This window comes from Colias eurytheme, chromosome 11 (assembly GCF_061535395.1).
Source record: "Colias eurytheme isolate Ceu_HAF_F1 chromosome 11, ilColEury1 Martin Lab GWU primary, whole genome shotgun sequence".
In the NCBI taxonomy this organism is placed as follows: domain Eukaryota; kingdom Metazoa; phylum Arthropoda; class Insecta; order Lepidoptera; family Pieridae; genus Colias; species Colias eurytheme.
In genome coordinates, this window is record NC_142990.1 from 10,573,719 (window position 1) to 10,586,995 (window position 13,277).

Genomic DNA, 13,277 nt, shown 5'->3' on the forward strand with positions numbered 1-13,277 from the left:
GAATTGTATTGTATGAAAGAAACGCACAGCACAGGAGACAGCCCATTGCAATTGTCTATAGGCTGCAAGTCCACCGTGTAATAATGTTTTAGTACGAGTGTCAACACTTTAGTAGTTGACCTATTTGAAATTAGAAATAACACAAAAGTCAGGATGGACGAGCAATTGCACGTCTATAAGGCTCGTATTGAAAAAAAAAAAACGCATTCTATTTAATGTTGATGATTTTGTGTTAGTAAGAAAGAAAATCCGATTGTAACATCAATGTTATTTTACTTGTTTTGATAGTCATTTATGATTATTGAATCGTCTGAAGGTAGACTGTGACAATGTAATATCGTCGGTAGTGGCAAATGATATGGAAGTCGGTGCGACTTTAGAACTTTAGACTTGGTTCAGTCTTCGTAAATTAATTATGAGTTGTTACTCTGCCCCAATTGTAAAGTGTTGTTATTATACCTAATATACATCAAGTTATAGGTGCAAGGTGGTTTTGTGTATTCCTGTAAATAGTGTCACTGGATGACGAATTGATGGCGTGTTATACGATGTTTATTACTGAGTTAGGAGAGAAGTTCTCCAGTCCATGCAAAATAATCTAAAATTTGCGATAACGAGAGGTATCGAATCGAGTCTCAAACTGGAGGCCGCAGTTGGAAAGTGAGTCAATGAATGAAAAAAAAAAATGTAGTCCACAAGTTACTCCTTACTTCCAGTAACTTCCAGGTTGCCTGGCAGAGATTGCTGTGTGTGAGCAATAAGGCCGCATATTGTGTAAAATATTTTTACCTTATAAGTCTGTACTAGATTTTCTTACATTGTTTTGTACAATAAAGTATTATTAATAAATAAATACATACTCCGTATAATTTTATTTTTGTTTTATTTTATTATTTTTACCTATTTATTCCTTCGGTTGTTACATAGTTCCGTATAGTTAATCTAAGTATTACACAAAAGTTTCATAACACACATGCACACCACAATTTAATAGCTCAATAATAGCTCTGTGTTTGACATAGCAAGGCGTGTATGTCATATTGTACATTGGAAGCTCCGCGCTTCGTGTAGTTGTGGGTAGCGCTTGCGCTCCTTGTGATCACAGTACATGGCAGGCTCCGCGCTGCATGTAGTTCCAGATGTTATGGGTAGCATTGCGCTCCTTGTGATCACAGTACATTGGAAGCTGCGCGCTTCGTGTAGTTCCAGTTGTTGTGGGTAGCTTTAAGCTCCTTGTAGTCACAGTACATATGAGGCTCCGCGCTGTATGTAGTTCCAGATTTTGTGCGAAGCATTGCGCTTCATGTGACTACAGTACATGTCAGGCTCCGCGCTGCATGTAGTTCCAGTATTTATTCAGAGCTCTACACTTACAATATAATACACACACACACACCAATACATGGCAAGCTCCGCGCTGCATGTAGTTCCAGTATTTGTTCAGAGCTCTACACTTACAATATAATACACACACACAATACATTCAAAGCTTCGCCTTTAGGCGACAGTAGCAGTTGTTGATATCACCGATGGTGACGATGATGAGTAATGATTTGAGAGTCGGCGTGAAAGTTACAAACCGCGAAGGGAAAAGAGTTTGAATACAACAAATGAATTGCGACGCAGAAGTAATCTCGCAAAATTACTTGTCGAATTGTTCGCGCGAGAACGCGCTCGTTGTCAGAATGGCCGTGTGAGAGAATCATAACAGAGTAGTTGTTATGTGGCTATACCTTCCTATTATAATGTACTCTATTGTGTACAACATAATGTCGATATTGAATCGATATGAAATGTATGGGCTTACGGGCCATGCTATGGTTTATATTCCTTGAGTCAGTAGCTCGATGATATAGTCTCGGTACTACCATCGACCGCGCAAGGTGTGCGCACTGAGTCATTATTTAATATTATTTCACATATCTACCTAATTATAATTAATTATGGAGAGTTATTTAAATTCTCCGACATAGATATAGGTATATATTACGTAAAATTAAATCATAATATTGACATGATTTTAAAACTATGGAGTTTCTTGCCGTTTCTTCTCCATAGATCCTGCTTTCCGAATCGGTGGTAAGTGTTAAAAATGATGATTCAAAAGTGCTTCTAGAAGAAGTATAATTGAATAAATTATAAATGATTGAGTTTGTAGTATGTTGAGTATATATTTTGAATAATTACCTTTAAATTTTGATCCACTTTTATTTGTATTAAAATATATTTCTCATACCAATTTTACTTTAGAAAATAATTAGATCGTTATGCGGGATTTAAACCCTATGTTGCGTTGCCGCTAGGCACGTTCCAAAATACCGTCTCAGACATTTTTTCTCTGTATTATATTCTAATACCTACATAATATTAAAATGCTATGAATAAAAAAATATAACTTAATTTATTTAGACGTTGGTAAAGCATTCCTGTAATGTTGGAAGTTTCATAATAGATTTTCGCAAAATATTTCCAGTCAAGAGATTGATTTTCACGATTTTTGTTACATTTATTCATATTGTTTCCTCATATAAAATTGCACTTTTGCTGACATGAACTATAAATAGATTCAATAGAATTCCACGATAACAGTTATCTATAAATAATTGTATTGCACTCCATCCGTGCGTTTCATTGATAAATGGCCCTGCGAATATTAGATAAATATTATTTATCTATTTCGTGAGATGAGGCATGCTGGGACAAACCCGCGTGCAAAAGCTGTACTAGCTTTTGCACGCGGGTTCTATATATCTTACTAGCTGTGCTCTACGGTTTTATCCGCAGTGCTCCGCTCCTGTTGGTCTTAGCGTGATGATATTATATAGCCTATAGCCTTCCTCGATAAATGTACTATCTAACACTGAAAGAATTTTTCAAATCGGACTAGTAGTTTCGAGATTAGTGCGTTTAAACAAACAAACAAACTCTTTAGCTTTATAACATTTTAGCTGTATAGATGTGTTACTCAGTTACATAAGCTACATCACTGTCCAGTTTTAAGTCCAGTTTCCAAAATCGGTTAGTTGTTTTCCCGTGAAAGAGGACCAAACATACATATATTATTAGCCAACCATCCTCACAAACTTCCACTTTTGTAAAATAAGAAAATAAGGTTATTCTTGTTAGAAGTATCTACTTGTAGTACCAAATTTAATTTAATGAACAACTTATCCTAGGTATGTTTCAATTTTGCTTTTAGGAAAATTTTAAAAGCATGTAAAGTTAGTCCAATTAATTAGGCAAATTAATTACATCCAGCTCTTACTAACTTCATAATATGTTCAAAGAAATCCACTTGAAACCTAAATTGCGACATTAATTTTAATGTTTTCATTGTTACATTTCTTTTAATTATTGTATTATGTAGTACCAAAGTTGGAAATTTCATAGATTCGGTCAGCAAATGAGCGCAAAAGAGAAAACTTCATAAGTAGATAGGTGGTAGGTAATTAACAAGAAAATCTGGTTGAATTATTTTTTAATTTTGTACGTGACAACGTTTTATAATTCGATAGCTGGCTGCACGCACGAAAAAACATGACTCATACGGCGTTACCTCGCTCTGAGGCGTTCCGTGTAGGCTTGAAGTGCAAGCGAGAGCGCGGAACGAGCGACAAAGAAGCACAATAGGCCGTTGTCACGTTCAATTATCGTCAGTAAACCGACTTTACAGACAACCAATTTTTTTTTTATTTTTTCGTCTATAAGACAGCTTATTTCGGACAAAATAAACAGCAAAAAACAAAGCTGTCGTGTCAAATCGAAGTTATGCGCGTAAAAAAATTCACATTTTTATTTTTACTTAAAAATATCATTTAACCGCAATAAATAGAAAGTAAGTTCAAGGTCAAATCTAATGAAAATTACTCCACTATGTATTACCGTAATTCACAAGTTAATTAGCCGATAGTATATAAACCACTGCTAACTGTGTGTAATTACGCTTGCCTGCTTTTATGTCCAATCAAAGTAAGTAATTGTATGAGATTTAACATTCTCTTATTGTCAACTTTATAGTGGAAAGTTTTAAAGGCGAAAATACAATTTTATATATTTTATATTATATTTTATAATATTATAAGGTTGTGTATTTGAATAAGATTATGTAGGAACATTAGTATTTAACGGATGTAAAAAAAATTATATATTTGTATCCGTGTAAAAATTATAGTTAATTTATAGAAATGACCAAACTGCGCTAGTATTTTATGCTAAAATTAAATTTTAGGTTTCAAGCTCATGGGTCGTCGTCGTGACCGATATAAAAACTTATTTTTGAATGAATTAATTTTAGACGCATAATTGCGTCTTTAGTAATATATGTCCTACTGAAAAATTTATATTCATACATTTTTGCTGTAAAATAAACATATAGGTAGGTGTTATGTATCTTAATTTGGATTCCATTCTTCAACACTATTGCAAAGCTTTTAGTTAACTAAGTTTACTGAAATTGTCTGTGAAAAAATAGTAGTTTTCAGTTCAACCATTATCTAAAAACGTATTATTTCTTAATTTCATTCAATTTAATCAAGGTACAAACTAACAAACATATTACAAAATACAGCAACTGTTTGTCGCTTCTGACTTTTCCAATGACGTCACATGGTCTAGAAAAACTTTGCATACGATTATATCTAGGAATGGGAAATAAGAGTTTTATTTTCCTTGACAAAAGTGTTATAGAACTTTTGTTTTCTTTATGCTTAGATAAGATGCTAGACTCAGTATTATATGAGCGACAGAATCGGGACAAATAGACTGTTTTCAGCGAAAAATATTTGACTAATAAGAAACCTTTTCGATTGTAGTTATAGTTATTTAGTTTGTTTGTTCTACGAGATTAATTTGAATTCAACCTTATAATTTTAATAATTTAAGAAATTTGTGTTAAATATGTAGGTAGTTGTCAGAATTTTGACAACATTTCATTCTGAAAAAGTGGTTCAGAATATTCTGTGATGTTAATGTCACATGTCAGTCAATTTTATATGGATCCAAAATTGTAAATTCAAAGGCTAAAACAAAACAAGTTAAAGAAGCGTTAATAGACTTTGAAACAAAACCAAATTATAATTTAATCCCTTTTAAGGCAAAAACTGTACCCTTATATTTTACCAATTATAAAATCGTCTGCAAAAAGGCAACCTTACACAGATCTTTTGTTTGAGGTTCCTTGGTTAATTAATTTTCATTCATTTACAAACATCAGGGCTCTTAATCTCAGCATTCTTGGCTTAAAGGCCTTATTAACTGGATGATAAACAAAATTACAGCAGTTTGAGTCATCGATTCCTGTCAGAAACAGAATGGTTTCAATTTGTCCCATTACGTCGACTCAATGATCCGATTTTCAGTGAAAGCCGGCGTAAGTATCGTTTAGGGTTAACCTCTTGAGTTAGTAAAAAAGGAAGTTTAAAAACTATGGCTATATCATATTTTCAACCTACTCCATTTGCTGGATCGTTTCCTAATAGCTTTGTGCATTAGACACAGGCATTAGTCATATAATGCTTTATGTCGTTAAACGGAAATAACTGATCTTTATCGTATGATTAATAGGTATATAATTTCCCAAATCACATGTTTTAGTTCGATTGTTAAAGCATTTTTGTTTAAGAGCTAATATACATAATACATGTATACATAGTAGCTACTTTTTGTTAAAATTTTGCTCTATGAACCTAAAATCTATTCTTTACGACGTCTCGCGTAGTTGAACTCATTTCAACAATCATAAAATAAAAAAGCGAATAAATAGAGCATTATTATCGTTTCCATTAACAAACTTTTCCAGAACTTTCTACCTCATTTAACTCATTAAAGCCAAGGATGGCACAAGGGCGCACTGTCAAGGGCAGTCCCGGATATATAAATGGCCATGAAAAAACATTAATAATATATGTAATTTTCCGACTTACTTCACATCGGAATATATCGAATCAAGCCAGATACCTAGTCTGAGAGCGTGGAATAGTTTTATATTTTCTGCGGTGATTTTCGTCAAATATTAAATCTAGTATTATTAATGTTATTGAAATCTTTTGGAATATAAAAATTTAATATTTTTCGCCTTATTGAGAAAGCGTTTCGCCGAACTGCGTATTTACGTAGGTACTATAAAAATTTCATGAAGTACTTGATATTTATTATCATTTCTTAATAATTTTAAACTTGCTTTCGAAAGCAGAAAAAGAATTGTTTTTTTTCTGTGTTGAATAAGTAAAAACAAAAAACAAAACCCCTATTTGAAATTCTGCAAGCTATGCACGTTCAAACCAGTCAGGGGCAGTATATTACCCTACAAATATACTACAAAGAACTCCATTGCCATCATAAATCCCATACACACATCCTACATATTTTTACCATAATCTCCTAGACTACGTATCAAACCGATTCCGTGACCTTTTCCGTCTATAATTTATTTATATTTCCGTCGGACATGCTGTTGATACAGGGACTTAACGAAGTCATATTTCATTTTATACTTTGTTTTCTTTTTCGGTGATTGAAGCTACATTACGGATGATCGACAATGGTTCTATGTAGGTATATAAATATTCTTTCGTCTTTTCCGAGATTATTTTTAAATTATGAAACTTTGTGTTAGGTATGTTCACTGTTTCTTGAATATACTCAAAGCATGTGATTCAAAGTTTAAATTAAACTATCAAACTATAAGTTACATTATACTTATAATATGTTAACTGACCGTAGAATATAACCGTTTTTAAGGTACTTATATACAGATTTTTATGAAAATCTAAATGTTTCCTTATTAATAGAACTACCGCCAGCGGTTTTGCCATGCCATTTGCCATGCAAATTATACACATAAACCTTCTTATCTATCTTAAATCACTCTATCTTTTATAAAACAGCATCAAAGTCCGTTGCGTAATTTTGAAGATTTAAGAATACATAGGGAAGAATACATAGAGCCATCATGAAGGCAAACGTGGTTCAGCAGATAAATGAAATTTGATAAACATGAAAATTTCATCATCTGGATTTCATATTTCATGGAATGTCAACTAAAAAAAAAGTTTTTAAATACCCAAAGATGTCATTACGAAAATTATGTACCATTTATTCCGTAAACAAATTCTATAGAAAAAGGCAGCAAGAAACTTTGTAATTACTTTTTTGAATCAGATAAAATTTATAGAATTTATTTACAGTTTTCATTTTATGAAAATAAACTTTTCTCAACCCCTCTGAATCAAATTCAATTTAATATTATAAATTTAAAAGTATGTGTGTATCTCTCATACGCTTTCGTAGTCATCTTAATTACGTGTCAATTTTATTTAAAAAAATGTGTGCGTGTACTAGTGTACACACGTAAGAAGTGAAACTTCTTTATGACCTTACTTTAAAGAAATACGTCGAATCACGCGTGGTAGGGATAAGAAAAAGATGGCGCGTAACGAAAAAATGTTACACTAAATTTGTTTCCAACCCCGATAAAGAAGTTTCACTTCAAAAATGTATGCGTGTACTATAATAGTGTACACAAGTAAGAAGTGAAACTTCTTTATGACCTTATTTTTCAAAAAATAATTTACATCACGCGGGGTAGGGATAAGAAAAAGATGGCGCGTAACGGAAAAATGTCACGCGTAACGAAAAAATGTTACACTAAATTTTTTTCCAACCCCGATAAAGAAGTTTCACTTCAAAAAATAGATGAACAGATTCAACACAGGTTTCTTTTATTATCAACTGATATGATGTATAATAATGGATGGCCATACATGACATAATATGTATAATTAATATAATATTATTGTAACTCAGTAGATGCGTCGTGTATGTTTTTAAGTTTGTCCGTCATTCACATCGTAATGGTGAGTAATTGACTATTTTTGGATAAGAATAACTAGTGGTAAGTAATTATGTTATCATAAACAAGGATGAGGAACGAAGAATCATTATGTTTAAATTGTATTTTTTTAGATCATATTAAAATTAGAGCTTAATCCAAATAGAGCTTTCTGTGTTCTTTAAACATTAACAAATCAACTTAGTATTTTTAATAGCTAACTAGATATATTATAAAACTGGTTTATAATAACAAACGCTCCAAATGTTAGCATCAATCAATCGATAGGGTATTGAATAAATCCAAGAACACATAAACTTCAGTTTATACGCGCTAATTTCAGCAACTTCCTAGCGGGATTTTCCTTTACTTACAAAAATACAGATCAGTAAAAGAACAGATAATTATTTTTTATTAGAATTAGATAGATTTAATAGAATTCAAATCCTACTAATAATATTATAATCCCCGGGTTACGGTAGGCCGCCAAACCCAACTGACCCTCGCAACGTACAACGGACGCACGCTACGGCTCGACGAACATCTAACACAGCTAGAAGAAGAGCTAGGGAAGATAAAATGGCATATTCTAGGGTTATGTGAAGTTCGAAGAGAGGGAGAAGACACCATAACCCTTGAATCGGGGCACGTTATGTACTTCAGAGAAGGAGAACGTCTTTCTGAAGGAGGTGTGGGTTTCCTGATTAATAAAGTCCTCTGTCGCAACGTTGTTGAAGTCTCAAGTGTTTCTCCTAGAGTTGCGTACCTAATAGTGAAGCTCACCAATAGGTATAACCTGAAGGTGGTACAGGTCTACGCACCGACATCGACCCATTCTGACGAAGAAGTTGAAACATTATATGACGACATATCCAAAGCTTTACACAATACCAAAAAGGCACATTTCAACGTTGTGATGGGGGACTTCAACGCTAAAGTGGGAGTACAAATGTGCAGTGAGTCAGCTATAGGACCGCACGGTTTTGGAAGCAGAAACCATAGGGGCCAAATGCTGGTTAATTTCCTCGAAAAAGAGAGACTTTTCTTGATGAACTCGTTCTTCAAGAAAAGGTCACAGAGGAAATGGACCTGGCAAAGCCCTGACGGTAAGACCCAAAATGAGATTGATTTCATCATTACGGACAAAAAGCGTATATTTAGAGATGTCTCAGTGATTACAAGATTTAAAACGGGTAGTGACCACCGATATCTTAGAGGCACTCTAAATATCAATTGCAAGCTTGAACGGAAACGAATGATGAAGTCAACTCTCCGGCCAAGTATGCTAGAAACTGTTGCGGAACCTGAAAAATTTCAATTAAAACTGAGCAATCGATTCGCTGCTTTGGAAACCACCGATGATATTGATCAGAGACTTAACCAAGTGGTAAACATCTTAAAGGACGAAGGCGGAAGACTCTTTAAGAAGAAACCCACTGGCAAAAAGTGTAAGCTTTCGGGGGAGACTCTGGCTCTGATGAATAAACGACGTGAAAACCCACCACCAGCTTTGTCAGAACAAAGGGCATTAAATAAGAAGATAAGTAGGATGGTTCGCCGCGACCTTAGATCCCATAATGCTCTTGAAATCGAAAAGGCAATCGAGCAAAATCGTGGATCAAAAGTGTTTGCGCAAAAACTCGAAAGGTCCCATCTGACAAAGCTGAGATCATCCACGGGGAGCGTCTTAACGTCGGAGTCGGAGATTCTGTCGGAGGTTGAGCACTTCTATAGCTGCCTATACACATCACAGGCACCACACCCCGTTCCAAGTAATAAAGACCCGAGAGCCACTTTAACCCGGCATTATACTGACGAGCTGCCAGAAGTCAGCCTAGACGAAATGGAATTGGCCCTAAAGCAACTTAAAAATGGGAAAGCCTCAGGAGAGGATGGAATTACGACGGAGCTTCTAAAGGCAGGTGGAGCTCCTATCCTAAATGAGCTTAAGGAAATATTTAACTCTGTCCTTTTCACTGGGAGTACCCCGAGGGCGTGGAGCGAAAGCAACGTAGTACTCTTCTTTAAGAAAGGCGATAAAACCCTCTTAAAGAATTACCGGCCCATATCGCTTTTAAGCCATATCTACAAGTTGTTTTCCAGGGTTGTTACGAACCGTCTTCAACGGAGACTCGATGAGTTTCAACCCCCTGAACAGGCCGGGTTTCGCAGTGGATACAGCACCATAGACCACATCCACACAGTGCGGCAGATTGTACAGAAAACAGAAGAGTACAATCAGCCCCTGTGCATTGCTTTTGTGGACTATGAGAAGGCTTTCGACTGCATCGAGACCTGGTCTGTTCTGGAGTCCTTGCAGCGTTGCCAGGTTGACTGGCGATATATCGAAGTGCTGAGGTCATTGTATGATGCCGCAACCATGTCCGTCCAAATCCAGAACCAGCGTACGAAACGTATCCATCTACGGCGAGGCGTGAGACAAGGTGACGTAATCTCACCGAAATTGTTCACCAACGCGTTAGAGGATATGTTTCGGACACTGGATTGGAGAGGGCGAGGCATCAACATAAACGGCAAGTACATCTCACACTTGAGATTCGCTGATGACATTGTCATAATGGCTAAATCGCTGCAAGAACTAAAACAAATGTTGAACGACCTAGTTGAATCTTCCTCACGCATCGGACTCCGCATGAACGCAGATAAAACAAAGATAATGATCAACCATCATGTTTTACCGGAGCCGATTAACATCAACGGAATCTCTCTCGAGATAGTTCAAGAGTATGTCTACCTAGGGCAAACGCTCCAATTAGGCAAAAACAATTTCGAGAGAGAGATCAACAGGAGGATACAGCTGGGTTGGGCAGCATTTGGGAAACTTCGTCGAGTCTTTGCGTCGTCACTTCCACAATGCCTTAAGACGAAAGTATTTAATCAGTGCGTCCTACCAGTTATGACCTACGGAGCCGAGACGTGGACACTGACAGTACGACTGGTCCACCAGCTTAAAGTCGCTCAGCGAGCTATGGAGAGAGCTATGCTTGGTATTTCTCTAAGGGACCAAGTCCGGAACGAAGTTATTCGCCAGAGAACGAAAGTCACCGACATAGCTCAACGAATTAGCAAGCTGAAGTGGCAGTGGGCCGGTCATATGTGCCGCAGAACGGACAACCGCTGGGGCACACATGTCTTAGAGTGGAGACCGCGGCTCGGCAAACGTAGCGTAGGACGCCCTGCTACACGGTGGAGTGACGACTTCCGCAGGGTTGCTGGCCACAATTGGCGGCAGAGGGCCGTTGACCGGGCTCAGTGGCGTGCATTGGAAGAGGCCTTCGTCCAGCAGTGGACCAACAAAGGCTGGTAATGATGATGATGATGATGAATATTATAAATGCGAAAGTTTGCGAGGATGGATGGATGTTTGTTACTCTTTCATGCAAATATTTCTCAACCAATTTCAATGAAACTCGGTATGTAGGTAGCTGAAGATCCAGAACAAGACATAGGCTAAATCCCATATGAACGGCAACTGTGCAGGTTTTCTTTGAAAACGCGGACGAAGCCGCGGACGGAATCTTAGGTGCTATATATAACTCGTTATCAAAAATTTATTTGTAAAATTTCTCAGCACAGATACTTTTTATACAATTACCTGTTCTAGTAATAATTGTTACAAGGAACCAGACATAAATACTATCTAATTTTCAACTAAATCCAATAAGAATGTAATTATTCGGAGTGGCTTTTTTCGATTGCGCGATGAATAATATATTTCAATTATTTGTCCACTTGTATAAGTAATGTAAAATGTAAATAATTGTTTCTCTAGCTAACAGTAGAGGAGCTAATTAGTTTGGTTTTACAGATTTTTTATTAATTGCAATTTGATATTACTTGTAAGCATTTAAATAAATTTGTAAGATATTATTACAAAAAATATAATGAGAATTGATATTTTTTTTGAGAAACACTTATATTAGATATAAATACATAGTAGAACATTAATTATTAATGTATTGTTCATAAAATTTTATAACTAGTTTAAGCCCGTATTTTAAGTTTTTGTTAAATTAAATTCACAATTAAAATTTAGAATTAAAAAAAATAGATATGATTATTATTATAAGAAGGCATAATTTATATAACCTATATGTTGAAGTGCTTTTATGACATTTTATTTGTAGCTGGATTTTCCACGAAAATTGCTTTAATTTATTAGATAACTATTCAGCTTTAGTATTTTATAAAGGTTTTAAAAGAAAAAAAAATTCATAAAAAGTACTCTTTGTATGTTGAACGATCTAAAAATTTCGCACAATAGTTAATGTAAAACAATAATAATTTTTGAAGTTAATTTAAGTTCATGGCACTGAGATTTTTAACGCACAATAGTTAAAATGTAAAACAATAATAATTTTCGAAGTTAGATAATTTAAGTTCATGGCACTGAGATTTTAACTTTAAAGCTTTAGTATTTTCTTTCTACTCTACTATTTTAAATGATATAAGTACTCATTACTCGATGTAATCTATGTAACTAAATATTAATTAAGTTTTTTAATTAGCGTGCACCAAACCAATTTAAATCACTTAAAATTAACCAAAAATCGTCACACAGATTGTCATAAAAATTAATAACAAAAACCTTATAATCTAATAAATTGTTTTGAATTAAAAACTAATATTCACCCTCAAAATAAATTCTCTCAACACTAAATCACTGAACAGTTAACAGTTATACACACTACACAACACTCGTCAAAGTTGGAGCTTCCGAAAGCACAGGCGTGCGTCGTCCAGCGAAGCCACTACGAGAATACGCGCCAAAACCCTGCGATAACTTCGATTATTTATTGTATAATTATATTGCTTGTATAATTGTGTATTATATGCTGTATGATACCTATTAATATGTAGTCAATTAAGATTTAAGAGGCAATGTTGTAACAATGTAGAGCTTTTGGACCTTGCTGTTTGGTTCGGGGTTCGATGATTCCGGTTAACTGGAGTCGATAAAATATGTTAGCCCCAAAAAATTAACAAAAGAACAATTGATTTGTCTATGATTTGATTTGTAACTAATTATTTTTCAGAGTTCATAGATATTTTAAAACCATTGATTTTTTTTGTGCGTATTATTTGGTGCAAATGACATTCTCTACAGTAAAAAATACCTCATTAGAACTAGTGGATTTTAATGTGTTTTGTTTTGTTTTCTAATAATTATAGTTTTAAAATATTTGAACTATTTAATCCATTCAAATACAGCAAGAATTTCTCGTACAATCTATGAAAATTTAAACGCCACTCTAGAACCTTTCAGCCTTGTAATATCTATTTTTAAAAGTCTTCACACAATCATGTTTTACTGTTCCATAATTTAATAGTCAATTTTCGATGTTTTATGATGCGTAGACGTAAAACCGCGCATCATCAGTTTAACTAAACAGATATTTTTACTCATCTAAAAAATGTTAGTATTCAT

General features: G+C 34.7%; 1 protein-coding gene across 1 annotated transcript in view; it reads right to left on the bottom strand.

Annotated features, from left to right (window-relative positions):
- Nucleotides 1–12,593, bottom strand: part of LOC149904852 (cardioacceleratory peptide receptor-like) — a 64,428-nt gene extending 51,835 nt beyond the window's left edge. Inside the window, exon 1 of the mRNA XM_090107583.1 lies at nt 12,482–12,593. The gene's annotated coding sequence lies outside the window, so the exon portion shown is untranslated. The remainder of the gene's footprint in view (nt 1–12,481) is intronic.
- Nucleotides 12,594–13,277: the final 684 nt, after the last annotated feature.